The sequence below is a fragment of the Anser brachyrhynchus genome (genome assembly GCF_964034855.1).
Source record: "Anser brachyrhynchus genome assembly, chromosome: 2".
NCBI lineage: Eukaryota > Metazoa > Chordata > Aves > Anseriformes > Anatidae > Anser > Anser brachyrhynchus.
The window spans coordinates 140,792,964-140,805,861 of record NC_137695.1 but is presented as its reverse complement, the minus strand read 5'-3'; the positions used below and the strand labels follow the sequence as shown (position 1 = coordinate 140,805,861).

The 12,898-nt window shown below is 36.3% G+C and overlaps 1 protein-coding gene across 48 annotated transcripts in view; it reads right to left on the bottom strand.

Annotated features, from left to right (window-relative positions):
- RIMS2 (regulating synaptic membrane exocytosis 2) overlaps nt 1-12,898 on the bottom strand; it is a 462,856-nt gene that overhangs the window by 119,736 nt on the left and 330,222 nt on the right. The gene's annotated exons all lie outside the window — the stretch shown is intronic.

The following is a 12,898-nucleotide window of genomic DNA, read 5'->3' as shown; positions in this document are numbered from 1 at the left end:
TCAAAAGTGGATTTTGCTACTGCTTATTAAACACGAAGCAGCACAGTAAAAAGCCATTAGAACTGTGGAATAAATTGTCAAAAGCTAAGAAACTACATTTTGAACCAGATTCTCATGATTTTTAACTCATGCATTAAGAATACAAGGAGAAGAGGAATTAATTAGACTTATTTTAGAAAAGGCTAAATTCATGTTATGCAAGTTTTAATTTACAAAGCAAAGTCCCTAAGAAAATAAAAGGAGCTATAATAAAAGATAATAAAAAGAGCTATAATAAAAGAGAGTCCACCAAGAGGGAAAAAAATCCAGCTTTGTCAAACCTCTACCAGAGGAAAGCAAATGGCTTTGAGTCATGATACGTGAATTGTGCCAGATGTACTACATTTTATAAGGAATGAATCCAATCCCACCTAACACCACTGGCATCCTGTTAATGGCATCAAGGCCAGCTCCATGTGACACAAAGTCAGCAATGAAGGAAGTCTGCTGCTGCTCCTACGTCAGAGGAACTTTCAGGTACCTCTGTAAAATAGGGCTGAGGTTCCCCTACCCTGCTGTAACAGGAACTAGACTCTGGTCCAATATCTAAAGACAAATACCATCACTCACAGCCTGTTTCTATCAAATTTTGAACAAGACCTGCCTCTCCAGGCAGCGCCATCGTACCAATACTTTACACCACACCTGAGGACACCACTTCTTAGCCTCTCCTGTTTACACCGTAACAGGTCATCTAAAGTTTTTCTCCATATGGAAAAAAATATTTTCCGCATGGAAGAATATTTTAAATAGCGATTCTTCACGTCAGAGCTCAAGGCATTCGCCAGAGATGCACTGATTTGTGTCCTGCAGAGAGTGAAATGAGTTTGGGTCTTGAATCTTAGAGCACTCTCCTAAATGCTGGTGGAATGTGGACAGTAGAGGCAGAGGCAGCACCTCTCCCTTCTGAGTTTTATGAGTCAGATGCATCACACACATGCTCAACTTCACATGAAACTCGTTTGCAAACTGAGCCAAATCAGCAACTGAATGCTGGGATATGCTAACAGCATTTTAAAATAAATAAAGTGTTGTTCTTAAACAGCTATTTAAGCATCACTTATATTGTGGGTTTAACTAATGCAGCACTGCAATAAAAATGCTGACATATCTTAATTATTTATTGTTTTCATCTCATGTTCATTACTGAACTATACATCTTGGAGAAAAAAAAAAATAATAAAAAAGTGGGCTTCATTCCCTGGGGCTGCAGTGGGAATACATTCAAATAACTTTAATGGAAGTCATTAGGTAGGTAATAAAAAATATTGCCATGTAACTACATTTTATATTATCATTACTAGTGTAACAAAAATTATAGTGCACTGTAGGTTATTCCTTTACTCCAGAAATATTTTCTTCAAATTGACTTCAAGGCTACATTAATTATTTGTAGTTGTAAATCAATTAACAGTTCAAGTCATCCAGTAGCAGTCTCATCTCATCATATTCCCTAGCAGAAAACATCATCAATTCCAATCTAAACTTATTTTTTAACTGTCTTAGTAGTGGGTCCTTCTACATGGGGAATAGAATAAGTATCTTCTATTGCTTAGTCTAGAGCAGAATGTTAGATACAGTCAAGCAACATCAGAGAGAGAACTAGGGAGTAGAGTCACAGCCTACCTTTAGCTAAAAATCAAAGTATCACTTAGTGCTTTACTAAATATAACAGATTGCCAAACATGAATAAACATCAGAAAAAATTAAAGGAACTGTACCAGAAGAATAAAATAGTCAGTTAATGGTACATTAAATATAAATATACCAATATTTAACAAGGTATATTTAATTATCATAAAGCAAAGACGTTATTTTTAAGCCACTATCAAGGCTTTTTTCCAGGATTGTCGGGGGGGGGCGGGGGGGGGGGAGGATTTGTTTGTTTTCTATCTTCATATATGTTTTTAAAATACAGCAGTTTTGCTCCCTCTTCTGGTTATATGCCAGAAACACATTAGAAATGAATACGATGCAGCTGGCTTGTTGGCCTATTCAGAACAGGCTTATTTTGAATATCTCTGAAGAGCAGCTCTACTGAATCACCTGTTTGGATAAGCACTGCAGGGTTACATTGACAGGACCGCTTCAAGGCAGGAGAAGGGTTGCAGAGAGCTTATGAGGGAGATGGAGATACCACACAATGATACCATTGATGTTTCTGTAAGACCCTGAGGCACAAAACATTGGAGACTGGGAATCCAGCATCCTGGATAAGCTCTGCTGCTTTGCTATGTATTTGTTCTGCTCAGGTTCCTTTCCCCAGCATCCACACCTAGCCTGCTAGGACCAAACACTAGGCTAGGTGGATTTCTGGTCAGACCTGGTATGGTCCTCACGTTGTTATGAAAGGTAAGCAGAAAGAAAAGTCAAAATATCTCCAGAGTCTGATGATTAATTAGTTTAAATAAGGCACATTACAAGTAATGACCAACATAAACATGGAGCAAAATGCAAGCTTTTGCTCAGCACCTCTCTTCTGTAGTGTCTACTCAAGTTCGCATTCCCCTGGGTATCAGCAAGTGCTCCATGCACACAAGGAAATGTGAACAGACTACAAATCCACCCAGCAAAGTGCAGGATGTAAGGTTTAATTTGGTTTATGGTTTTGGTTTTATTTTTCAGGCTATTCTGCACGTATATTCCATGTATGTAAGCTCCTGAAACATGTAACGTAGAAGAGGAATTCATGAATAGAAATTCTTCATACAAATTCTGAAATGTAACAATGATTCAAACAAAATATTTCTTGATAGCTGGAATTAAATCATGTTTGCATCTCTGTCATAAACGTGTGACTATAGCATATATGACCAATCATTTTCTTCAGTGATCTTTTTCTAATAGTTTGATATAAACAACATGTTATTCCACTCTATTGGATATTTAAGCCCCTGGTTTGGATACTATTTCTTATGCTTTCTGGGCTATTATGATTTTAATGTGCTTCTTGGCAGGGCACAAGTGCACATGAGGAGCTGAGAAGTGTAGCTGCCTTCTTGTGATAAGGGGGAGCTGCCTGAGAAGCCTGAGCTAGCTTTAGAGTCCTTCACCAAAAAGCTGGAAAAGCTGGAAGAAGCCTTAGCTTCCTCTGCCTTTATTCAGGAGATTTTTCAAGTTGAGGTTCTTGCATTTGGTCTCAGCCATGCTGGTTGCCTTTGGCCCTCCCTTATCATCAGAGACCCAGCAGGGACCAGGACTCTCAGCTGGTCCTGGCTATGGTCCTGGGCCCCGTCCTGCTTTCCTTGCACTGGGGGCTGTGGGACAGGGTGAGGGGATGACCTGCCTTGTGTCACCCCTGGTGCCCCACTCCTGGCTCTGGCTGAGCTGCCGGCGTCTTATGGGTGCTTTACTTCTGTTTTGTGTTCTTGTAGGGATTTTATTCCACCCTTTTTCCCAAAGCAAGTATCGCAGTTATGTGCCTTCCTACAACTAGAGCAGCCTCAATAGTTCAATACCTTACTTAAACCTTACTTTGCTTGAACTAGAATTTAATTAAAATCTAGTATTACTCTCCCTAAGTTCTCATAACACACACAGATTTGTTAGGTATACTCACAGCACACATTAAACATAATCAGTATCATTCTTCATACAAAATTCAGAAGCTGCCTTGGTCTCTTAGCAAAGCCTGGATTCCATGGGCAGGGAAATAGAGAGCACGCAAGAGACTCATGGCTGTCATGTTTAGTAGTTCAGGCAAGGTGTAAGCCCCATTTCCAGGAATCCCACATGGTCCTAGATGGAAGAAGATGCTCAGGTCTGCCAGCAGGATGAGAGTCCCTTTGGCGTGACAGCAACATGCTTAGTTTTCAAAAAACACATGTATACACTAGTTCTGCAAGTTAATCTGGGATCACTTCTTTGACTGGGGTTCCCTTATTCTGCCTGGTTTGCACTATAGTCACCTAAATTCTTTAAATTGTGCCTAAACCACGCAGAAAGTCTGGAATTCGATTTTGTGAAATCTCAGTTCTAGCTCTTGGGCATCTGGACTGCTCACAGCATGGTGGGGCTCCCACGCACTTGGAAACTGGAGTGCATGGAAAGGGCACAACTTGGTGACTTGGGTCTTGTCTTGGTATAGACTCAACAAACAAATAGGCTCCAGACACTTCTGAACTTGGGAGATAAAAACTTAGAAGCATTCCTGATTCCCATAATATAGACAAAATTGTTGTGTAAATATGAAAAATATTCTAAAGAATGAGGGAACTGATAATCCAAAAGGCTTCAAATTCTGCTTCAGTAACTACAGCATCTTTAATGCACCTGAAATTAAGGCAGTAGAAATCAAGCAGAAATACCAGGAGCTTTCTCTTGCAAACACAAATGATCAAAAGGTGTTGTACAAAACACATGAAAAAAAAAATAATACAAAAGACCTGAGGGAGAATTTAAGAGAGAGTATTTTTTTGTAATAAATATTTGAAATCAAATATTAGGCACAAATCACTCCTCTGGACTGAAAGAGCTCTGGAGAAGGATGTTCTAAACCACAAAATGTATTAAAGCATCTTTAAAACAGGTTAGTAAGATTCAGTTTTATCATGCAAAGTACCTCTTTCAAGCTTTCTCTATAAAAATTGTTTTGTTGAAGGAGTGGAAGATAAAGCAAGAACAAAATCAGCTTTAGTCCGACTTAGCAACTCATTACTTGTGTGTCAACCCAGACAAGTCAGCAACAAAAGCCTCCAACTTTATCAGAGTTAGAATTTGGATCTTAAAATTATAACTCACAGAACTATCTGGTAATAACAATGAAGTATGTTTATGGCAGCTGACTTCCAGCTTTTGAATTCACTCAGAACTACATTGGCACAGCCTCCAGAGTCTGAGAGATGACCCCCTGCATTGCTCTACGGACTGCACCCGTTCTGCAAAGGCACCTCATACAGTCTGTCTGCACTGGGTGAGAGGAAGAGTAAAATAAGCAGCATATTAAAAATGGTGTTTCCCACAACAGAGTGAACCATCACAGGCAAAACTGAATCCTCTCTCTCCCTGGTACCTATATTCTCCCTGCTACATTATTCTAGCAAAGAGAAAGCTAGGAATAGCCCAAAAGAGTCTAACTGGGACTGCCCTCTGCATGGCCTCCTGATAGAGATGGAATTGTAAGAATGAATATCCAGACTTTAATAAAGCCAAGGCACTGTCTAGACGGTGTTTCATTCACTGGTAGAAGATATTGATGAGATAAAAGTTTAAATGTATTTAGCTTTAGAAGTACCTGGATAAATCATAACACATTCCTTCAAAATTGTCACAGCAATTTAGCAGCATGAACTCAAAACTGCCAAGTAAGCTGTGGTTGTTCTTTGCAACTTTCATGTTCTATTTTTAGGTAATAAATCTGTATCTCCGTGTCAACATTTCAGTGCTTGGTATTAAGCTTATTTCTATAGCATTTGGAATAGAATATCAAACATAATAAGAACTAAACAATAGAGATGATTGCTAATAGTATGAGACTTTCTCTACCAGGAACTAAAATGGTCCAGCTTTCCTCTGATTAGCAAAAATGTGCCAAACTTGTAAAATATATATCCAAAAGAGGTAACAGCATATAGCCCTGGTAATACATGGAAGACAATGCAGACAATTTTGTAGACGTCTGTGAAATGCACTTGGTCTCTTAGGGCAAGGCAGACTGGGAATACCTAAATGAGCAAAAGTACAAAAACTACCCCACCTGTTCTAAATAGATAGCACAATCACATACCTATGTGGTGTAAACTACATACTCAATAACCGTAAAAACAATCTTTCTGGAACTTTTGATTCTAAGAAAGATTTTAAAACCACAGTTGAACATACTTATTCTAAGAGCAAGAAGAGCAACACATTAAAATGGAACATACACGGAGTTACTAATTTTGAACTAGTAGAACTACAGAACACACACACATGCAGCAAAAACTAGGTAAATGAAAACACCCACAATTCACCAACAATGCCATCACAACTTGCCTTTTCTCCCATTAACAGGTGGGTTTTGATGTTTTTCCTCATAATCTTTATAACATTAAAAACAGACAATGATGATTAACAATAGGAACAGATACGATGATGAATAATGTAACTAATATTTTGCAATACACACAAATATTTTGCAAACTATGTTAGCAAAATTCCATGTGTTATGCTTGAATTAACACAAAACACACAGAGTGAACAGTACACACACAAGTGAACAACACACACTTAGAGACAGAATCACCACAAAAGCAAGAAAAATGTACACTGCACTATAATGTAAAAAAGGGAAGGCTTAAAGGCCACTTTTGATGCTTTACTGCAAACTACAATTAAAGAAAAAATCCTGCTTTCTAGCTGCCAACTTTTCAAACTCTAGTATCCAGATTTCTGAACCAGTAACGAGTCCTATCACAGTAATTATTTCTGGCTTTAAGAGGGAAACAGCGATTCATATTTTCTTCCATTAAATACCAATGGAAGCAGAATCCAGGTCATAGGACTCCAAATAAACTGTGATTGAAGCAGTTATATTGTTAAGTAGGGACGGGATTTTAGACATTGGTAACTTTTCCTACCAGCTAGTGCAAGATGAGTATTTTTGCTCAGCTTATTATTTCTTTGGGCCTGCTGGAGCACCTGATTCTCTCCACATAACTGCAGTAATAACTGCACCACATTATCCTTCTCTGGGCTGTGCTCCTTGGTTTTGAGGCTGGTACCACACTTTTTTTTTTTTAACCACAATTTTAGACAGCTAAATTTAGCATTGATCTAACCCCAAATATTTACAACCAGAAAAGCTACTCTGTGCTGCTCTTCCACATCCATCACAGTTGGTGTAATGTCACAGAAAGTTATCAAAAGGGATAACAAATTATTTCTGAGAAAATATTTAGCTTGAAGAGTAAACCAGATGTGATCTATTAACAGTGCATGTAAATGCACATTTAAGTTTTTATGATTCTTCCTTTGAGAAAAAAAATAATCTAAGAGCAGAAAAAAAAAAGATAGATGAAAAAATCTTTAGATCTCTGCAGGGCTGTGTGTTTTCTGAAATTTGAATGTAAAGTTGTATATTTTAATCACATGGTATTTGAGTTCAAAAAATATTTGCATCTATTTGATTTGATCATCAGCTCTTATCATACTAACTTCCTTTGTCTACTGATTGAAGTGTCTTCCAAGCTCGATGAGAGACATTATGCAAAATATTCTAAGTACTTCAATGCAATGCTATTTGTTCAGCATCATCAGTCCACCTACACAAACTAAAGAAGTGTCACAGTACAATAATATTTACTTCCTTGCCTGCCAAAAGTATAAATGAAAAGTAGAGGGTTACACGTCTACGGGGTGTACACCCAGATCTGGCTAAGGCTGTAACCTTATCATAGTGACAGAGTAGAGTACTTTCAAAAAGAGGGAGAAAAAAAAGTTAACTTCTTTTTGCAAGTTGAACTGTTTTATGTATTTACGAACTGGTAAATAAACTATGCTATGGATTTTTAATTTAATATATTTACAAGTTGGCTGGCAAAGCTTCCCTACATGCTCATGGGAAATATTACTAAAGGAGATAGGCACTTGTGGTCAGACAGACCTGCCTCGACCTCTGATTCCTGCACTCCAATAGGCTTGTTTTCTTCATCTCCTGCTGCATTTGTATAAGCAAGGTATGACAAGGGGAAAAAAGCAAGACAAAAACATGCATGCTTTGTTACAAGCTTGTCGAATAAAAGATAAACATCAAACAAAAGACATCCACAACAACATACAAACCCTCAATCTGTGACATACATTATTTTCTGTGAATTGAAGATTGAATGAATCCTTTTGCTATTTTTCATAAATATTTCTGGTTTACTCCAATGAGTTTCTTCTGAAAGTAATGATGGTCATATGCCATCCTTAATAACCTAATTTCTTAATGAATTATTGAAACATCAGAAAGCAGACAATAAATACCAAAGCAGAGAAAGCAGACATATATTGATATATAATTGGTTCACAAGCATCTACTTTGGTTTAGTTTTTCGCTTTGGTTTAGTTTTTCTATCAATAGAAGACAGGCCTACATTCTCAAAGAGCATATTTAAAGCTATGTATAAATCCTAAGCAAGTGGGTACCTTAATATGTGCTGAAGAAACAATGCAAATGTTTCTCCAGCTTGGAAAAAAAAAATCTCGATTTGCCAGATAATAGGATTTTCACTTGGATTTCAAAGTGGTTAGAATTCAGAAAGACAGGTGCTTCTCAATCAGTACAACGGTGAAGGTATATATATATGATTAAAGATATAAACAACACAAACACACTTCTTTACCTCATTAATTAAGAAACAAAATTTTCTTTTGTGACAAAACTCATCTAATACCAGGATAACAATCATAATGACACAGAAAAGTGTTGCAGTGAATAACTGGTGTACTGTAAGGCTGCTTTCATTTAAATGTCAGTTATTAAGCATTTTTTTGATATGATGCAATGTACTGTACTTTTTCAAGGTTTAGATTATGATTACTTATTGATTTTTTGTACTCTTTTTCCAGATTTTTTTTACAGTTCTCTCATTACTTGTATAGGTTTATGTGCAACTACACAGTTCATTGAATTATTTGACTTTAGGTTTAGCAAGCAGTTTTAAAATTATGATTGCATGTTAGTTCTAACTGGTTATTGCTAATAAGGAGAAAGATTTAGGTAATAATCAATGCCAATGCAATGGAAACTAATGTCTACATAGCTTTCTGTTTTGTAATTCTGTGATAAAATTGTGATATTTAAATTCCAACCAAAATTGTATCTGTTCCATACTGTAAAATATTCAGCAGGGACACCATGTCTACAGTCAACCTTTTCTCATTGAGAAAAAAATCACGTATAAAAGGCGTGTCAAAGACTTTTAACGAAATTGGTTCGAGGAGAATTGAACTAAAATGGTTTTGGCTTGTTGGTACCCGAACACATAAATAAACCATGGCTGTCATGAGCACAGCTGTATGACTGTTTGCTCATTTTTCTTTATGCCAATATTAACATCAGACCTAGAAGTTAAGACCTTCAAATGGCATGAAGAGACAGGTTTTTAATTCCTCCCTTTGCCAATACATGAGAATACTATGAACCATTACTTCCTTTGAAAGGTATGAACCTTTCAAGTAAGCCCTGTGTTATGGGTAACATTTCCTCAAGTTTTTCAATGAAACTGTACTAATGCAAATAAAATATTTGAAAAGTCCTCAGAATAATTAGGGGCTGAACTCTACTGCCTCTCAGGAGATTGAACTACGCATCCACAAGTAAAACCCAAAGGTACAAAGGTTTATTTTTGCAAATTCCTAGCAGAAATAAAAAAATGAGGTATTCCTGCATTATCAGAAGGCAGCCATTCCTCTTTGCTGTCAAACATACATAATGCGAGAGTTACCCCGTGCAAGAATGAAAGTGTCTAACACCACACAGTCAGTACCACAGAAATACATGCACAAAAAGATGGGTGGAAATATTTATATCTGTGGTTTTTGAATTCTGCTGATTGACTACAAGTTCCCAGCCAAGCTTAAGTTAGTCCAAGTTCCTATCCAATATGATGCATATGTGATCAATCATGTTCTACAACACAAACTACCAGTATGACATATATTTTTAAAAACCTGTGAAAGCGCAGCTGACAGAATATGATGGAAGTGTGACCAGTGTAGATAGAGGTTCTCTGCAACTTCATTATAATAATCTTTCTCTACATCCTATCAAGCTATGTTAGGGTGCTGAAAAATACAGAATGAAATTCCTTCTTATGTTGCAAAATTATGTCCATTTAGTGGGAAATTATGCTCCGAATGAGACAAAACAGTAAATAGTAGTTGTGTTTTCCTAACCATCAGAGTATCTCAGTAACTCACATTCCATTATGCCTGAATTGTGACAACTGTGACAAGTTGATAGTATAGCTACTTCCATTTAAAGCCTTGAAACTGTATCTGAGTGAGAGGAAAAAAATGGTGTTATGGCTGACAGCTATCCCTGATTAAAGCTAATCAACTACCCTTGTTAATTCCATTTGTAGATAATTTTATTCTGGAATAAGACCACCCATACCTGAAATTAAGAGAGGACAGTTAATCAGTATTAATGTCAGCTTTAATGGTCTCTGAAATAACTTCCTCATAACACCAGATTATTATGAGATCATGTAATTAAAGTCTGTACCACAGAGCATAAATAGAAGGGCAAATTCTGGCTGAGCTCTACTGTCTGCTGATTTTCTCAGCACTTCATTTTTATACTTTAAGGTTTTATTACAGTTGTTTGGCCTGACAATCTTCTAGGTTTTTGGTTGGATGAATGGTGTGTTCTTGTGTGTTTTTTTATTTTTTTTATTTTTTTTATTTTTTGGTAGGGATGAAGAAGGAAAGAGCTATATTTATTCTTAAGAAGTAGAAGGAAAAATCTGTTAGGAAAAAATACTCCCTATTTGGTTAGTAATCAACAGTAAATCAAAAGGGTTAATATTGAATATTTTCAAGACCACTTTATAGTGTTCTATTTTAATTAGCAGCAAGCAGTCCTTGAGTTCACCCTTCTACCAAGATGAGGAAGAACAAAGGAATATAATATAGAAACAAACAAGGGGAAAAAGATCTTGCTAATTCTTAAAGAATTATAAATATTCCAGTATTCATTTATGGTCTATAGTATGGATAACACAGAACCTTTAAGAGGCATATAATGATTTAAATGCTAAAACCAGGTACTATTTAACACTCGTTTTTCTACAAATGTTGATTACAAACAAGACATACGTAGCTCTAGCATAACTTAAAAACATGCATAAGTTCAACTACCAAGAGTCCTCTGGCATCTTGTTAGTGGAAATCTGGTAAAACCTTAAGTGGTACCAGACCAGAACAATTTTCCATTCATCTAACATGAAAATATACTACATGAAGAAGTTAGAAGCAAAAGTAAAATTGCCTAGATGCTCATGGAACGTTCTAGCTAGTTAAGATAATAATGTACATTTCAGAGATACCCAGTCTCTCTTTCAGCAGGTAAATCTGATACTTGAAGCAATGCAGCTGCAGGAAGCTAAGGAACTAGTCAAAATTTCATGACCATGAAAGATTGCAAATGCAACATAGCTAGTCATATCTGGATGTTCTCCTGGTGAGTATGTGGGGGATTGAGAAGGCGGCAGGTAAGTCAGGGCTCTACCGCTAGGAATGGTCGTTCATAGCTACTCAGATAGATTTCATAAAAACAAACTTCTGTGGCTGTTCTGGAGTTTAGAAGTAAGTGGAACAAGAATCTACAACCACATAACACAGTTCACTGAACTAAATCTCAAGCCAATTTCTTTTAATGCTGATCCTAATCGGTAAGGCAGTTACCCACAGTTTTTCTTCCTGTAGATTCCTTCCCTTCCAGTTCTAATCACATAAATGTAAGCAAGGCATATTCCACCTTATACTGAGTGCTACACAAGAACAAAATTGCAAATATCTCCATTCTTCCTACCTGAGTACCAGCACTTGCACTACATTTTAAGAAATGTTATGCAATTGCCACTTTGTAACAGATTATTCAAATTTATACAAATTAAATGTGGATACTGTAGGAGTTACAGAGGTTTTTCTTTTTCTTCTACAAAACTTAAATGCCTTCTAACTCCTGTTTATCTATAACCTATCTTTAATTAATTCCTTTCATCAGTATATTTTTAACTTAATCTAGTCCTTGATTTCAAATTACAGAAATGTTAGCCTTCACAGCGTGTTTCCATGCAATATAAAATCTCTCATTTAAGTCAACTATATGCTTCTATGGGAACAGAAAGGACTACTTCTCCAAGACAATGGCATTTTCCAGTACAGTCATACAAACTTCCATTATTGTGGCAACTCTTTTGATTACCTGCAGGTCTTATAATAAGACATAAAAATCTACTCATATGTCTACAAAGTTTTCAGGTTTACTTAATGATTTATTTGCTAAATAATAGCATAAGTCCACCCATTCAACTATAGTCAGTGTTTTTGATTCTACTAAATTTCAGTTTTTATTACTGGCACTTCAATTGCTGAAAATAACTTTTTGTAAAATGCAATTCTCCGGAGTCAAAAATTACTATTAATCGTAATTATATTCTGCCTTTGCCATAAGTTAGGTAATCTGCTGTTCTTGTAGAGGGTTATTCCTTTTAAAGAAATTGATTACTTCCCTTCAAGAAAAGGATTAGAAAATCCTAAAGAAGAATAGAAAAAGCCTCAAAATAGAATTAGATTGTAATTAGAATATGAGCTCTTAATTCATGATAGAAAATTACATAGAAGACTGTGTGATAGCTGGATAACTATGGATTGTATTTTTAACTCAGTATTTCCCACCTCTATACATGCAAAATTCAATACGAAATTTGTCTAGGTACTGTGGCTTGAGTCTCTGGTGACACTTTGATGAAAACTCCAGTATCTGTGGATTTCACAATTTTCCAAAGCCCAGATTTTCCAAAAAGACCAATTTGGACAGAATTACAGGAAAATACTACTTTATCTTCAAGTAAAAACAGAGTTTCAGCAGTACTTACCAGAGCAAACAATCTAGCAATCCTATAAAAAAATGATTATTTTATTGTATTTACTATTTTTCTCACTATGGAACCTATGATGTAAGTGAGACTGCTACCCTCTCCAATCAAACACAGTAAAAATATGCAGTACTTCACAATTGCTGCCCCAGAGAGCTCACAGTCTACATAGATATGCTAAGCAAAGTGCAAGGAAAAGTGGTAAATCATGAAAGTGTATATAGCAATGACAGCAAACATCAGGTGATTAGATGTGATTATTTCCTCACACACCTGGACTGTATTTCATG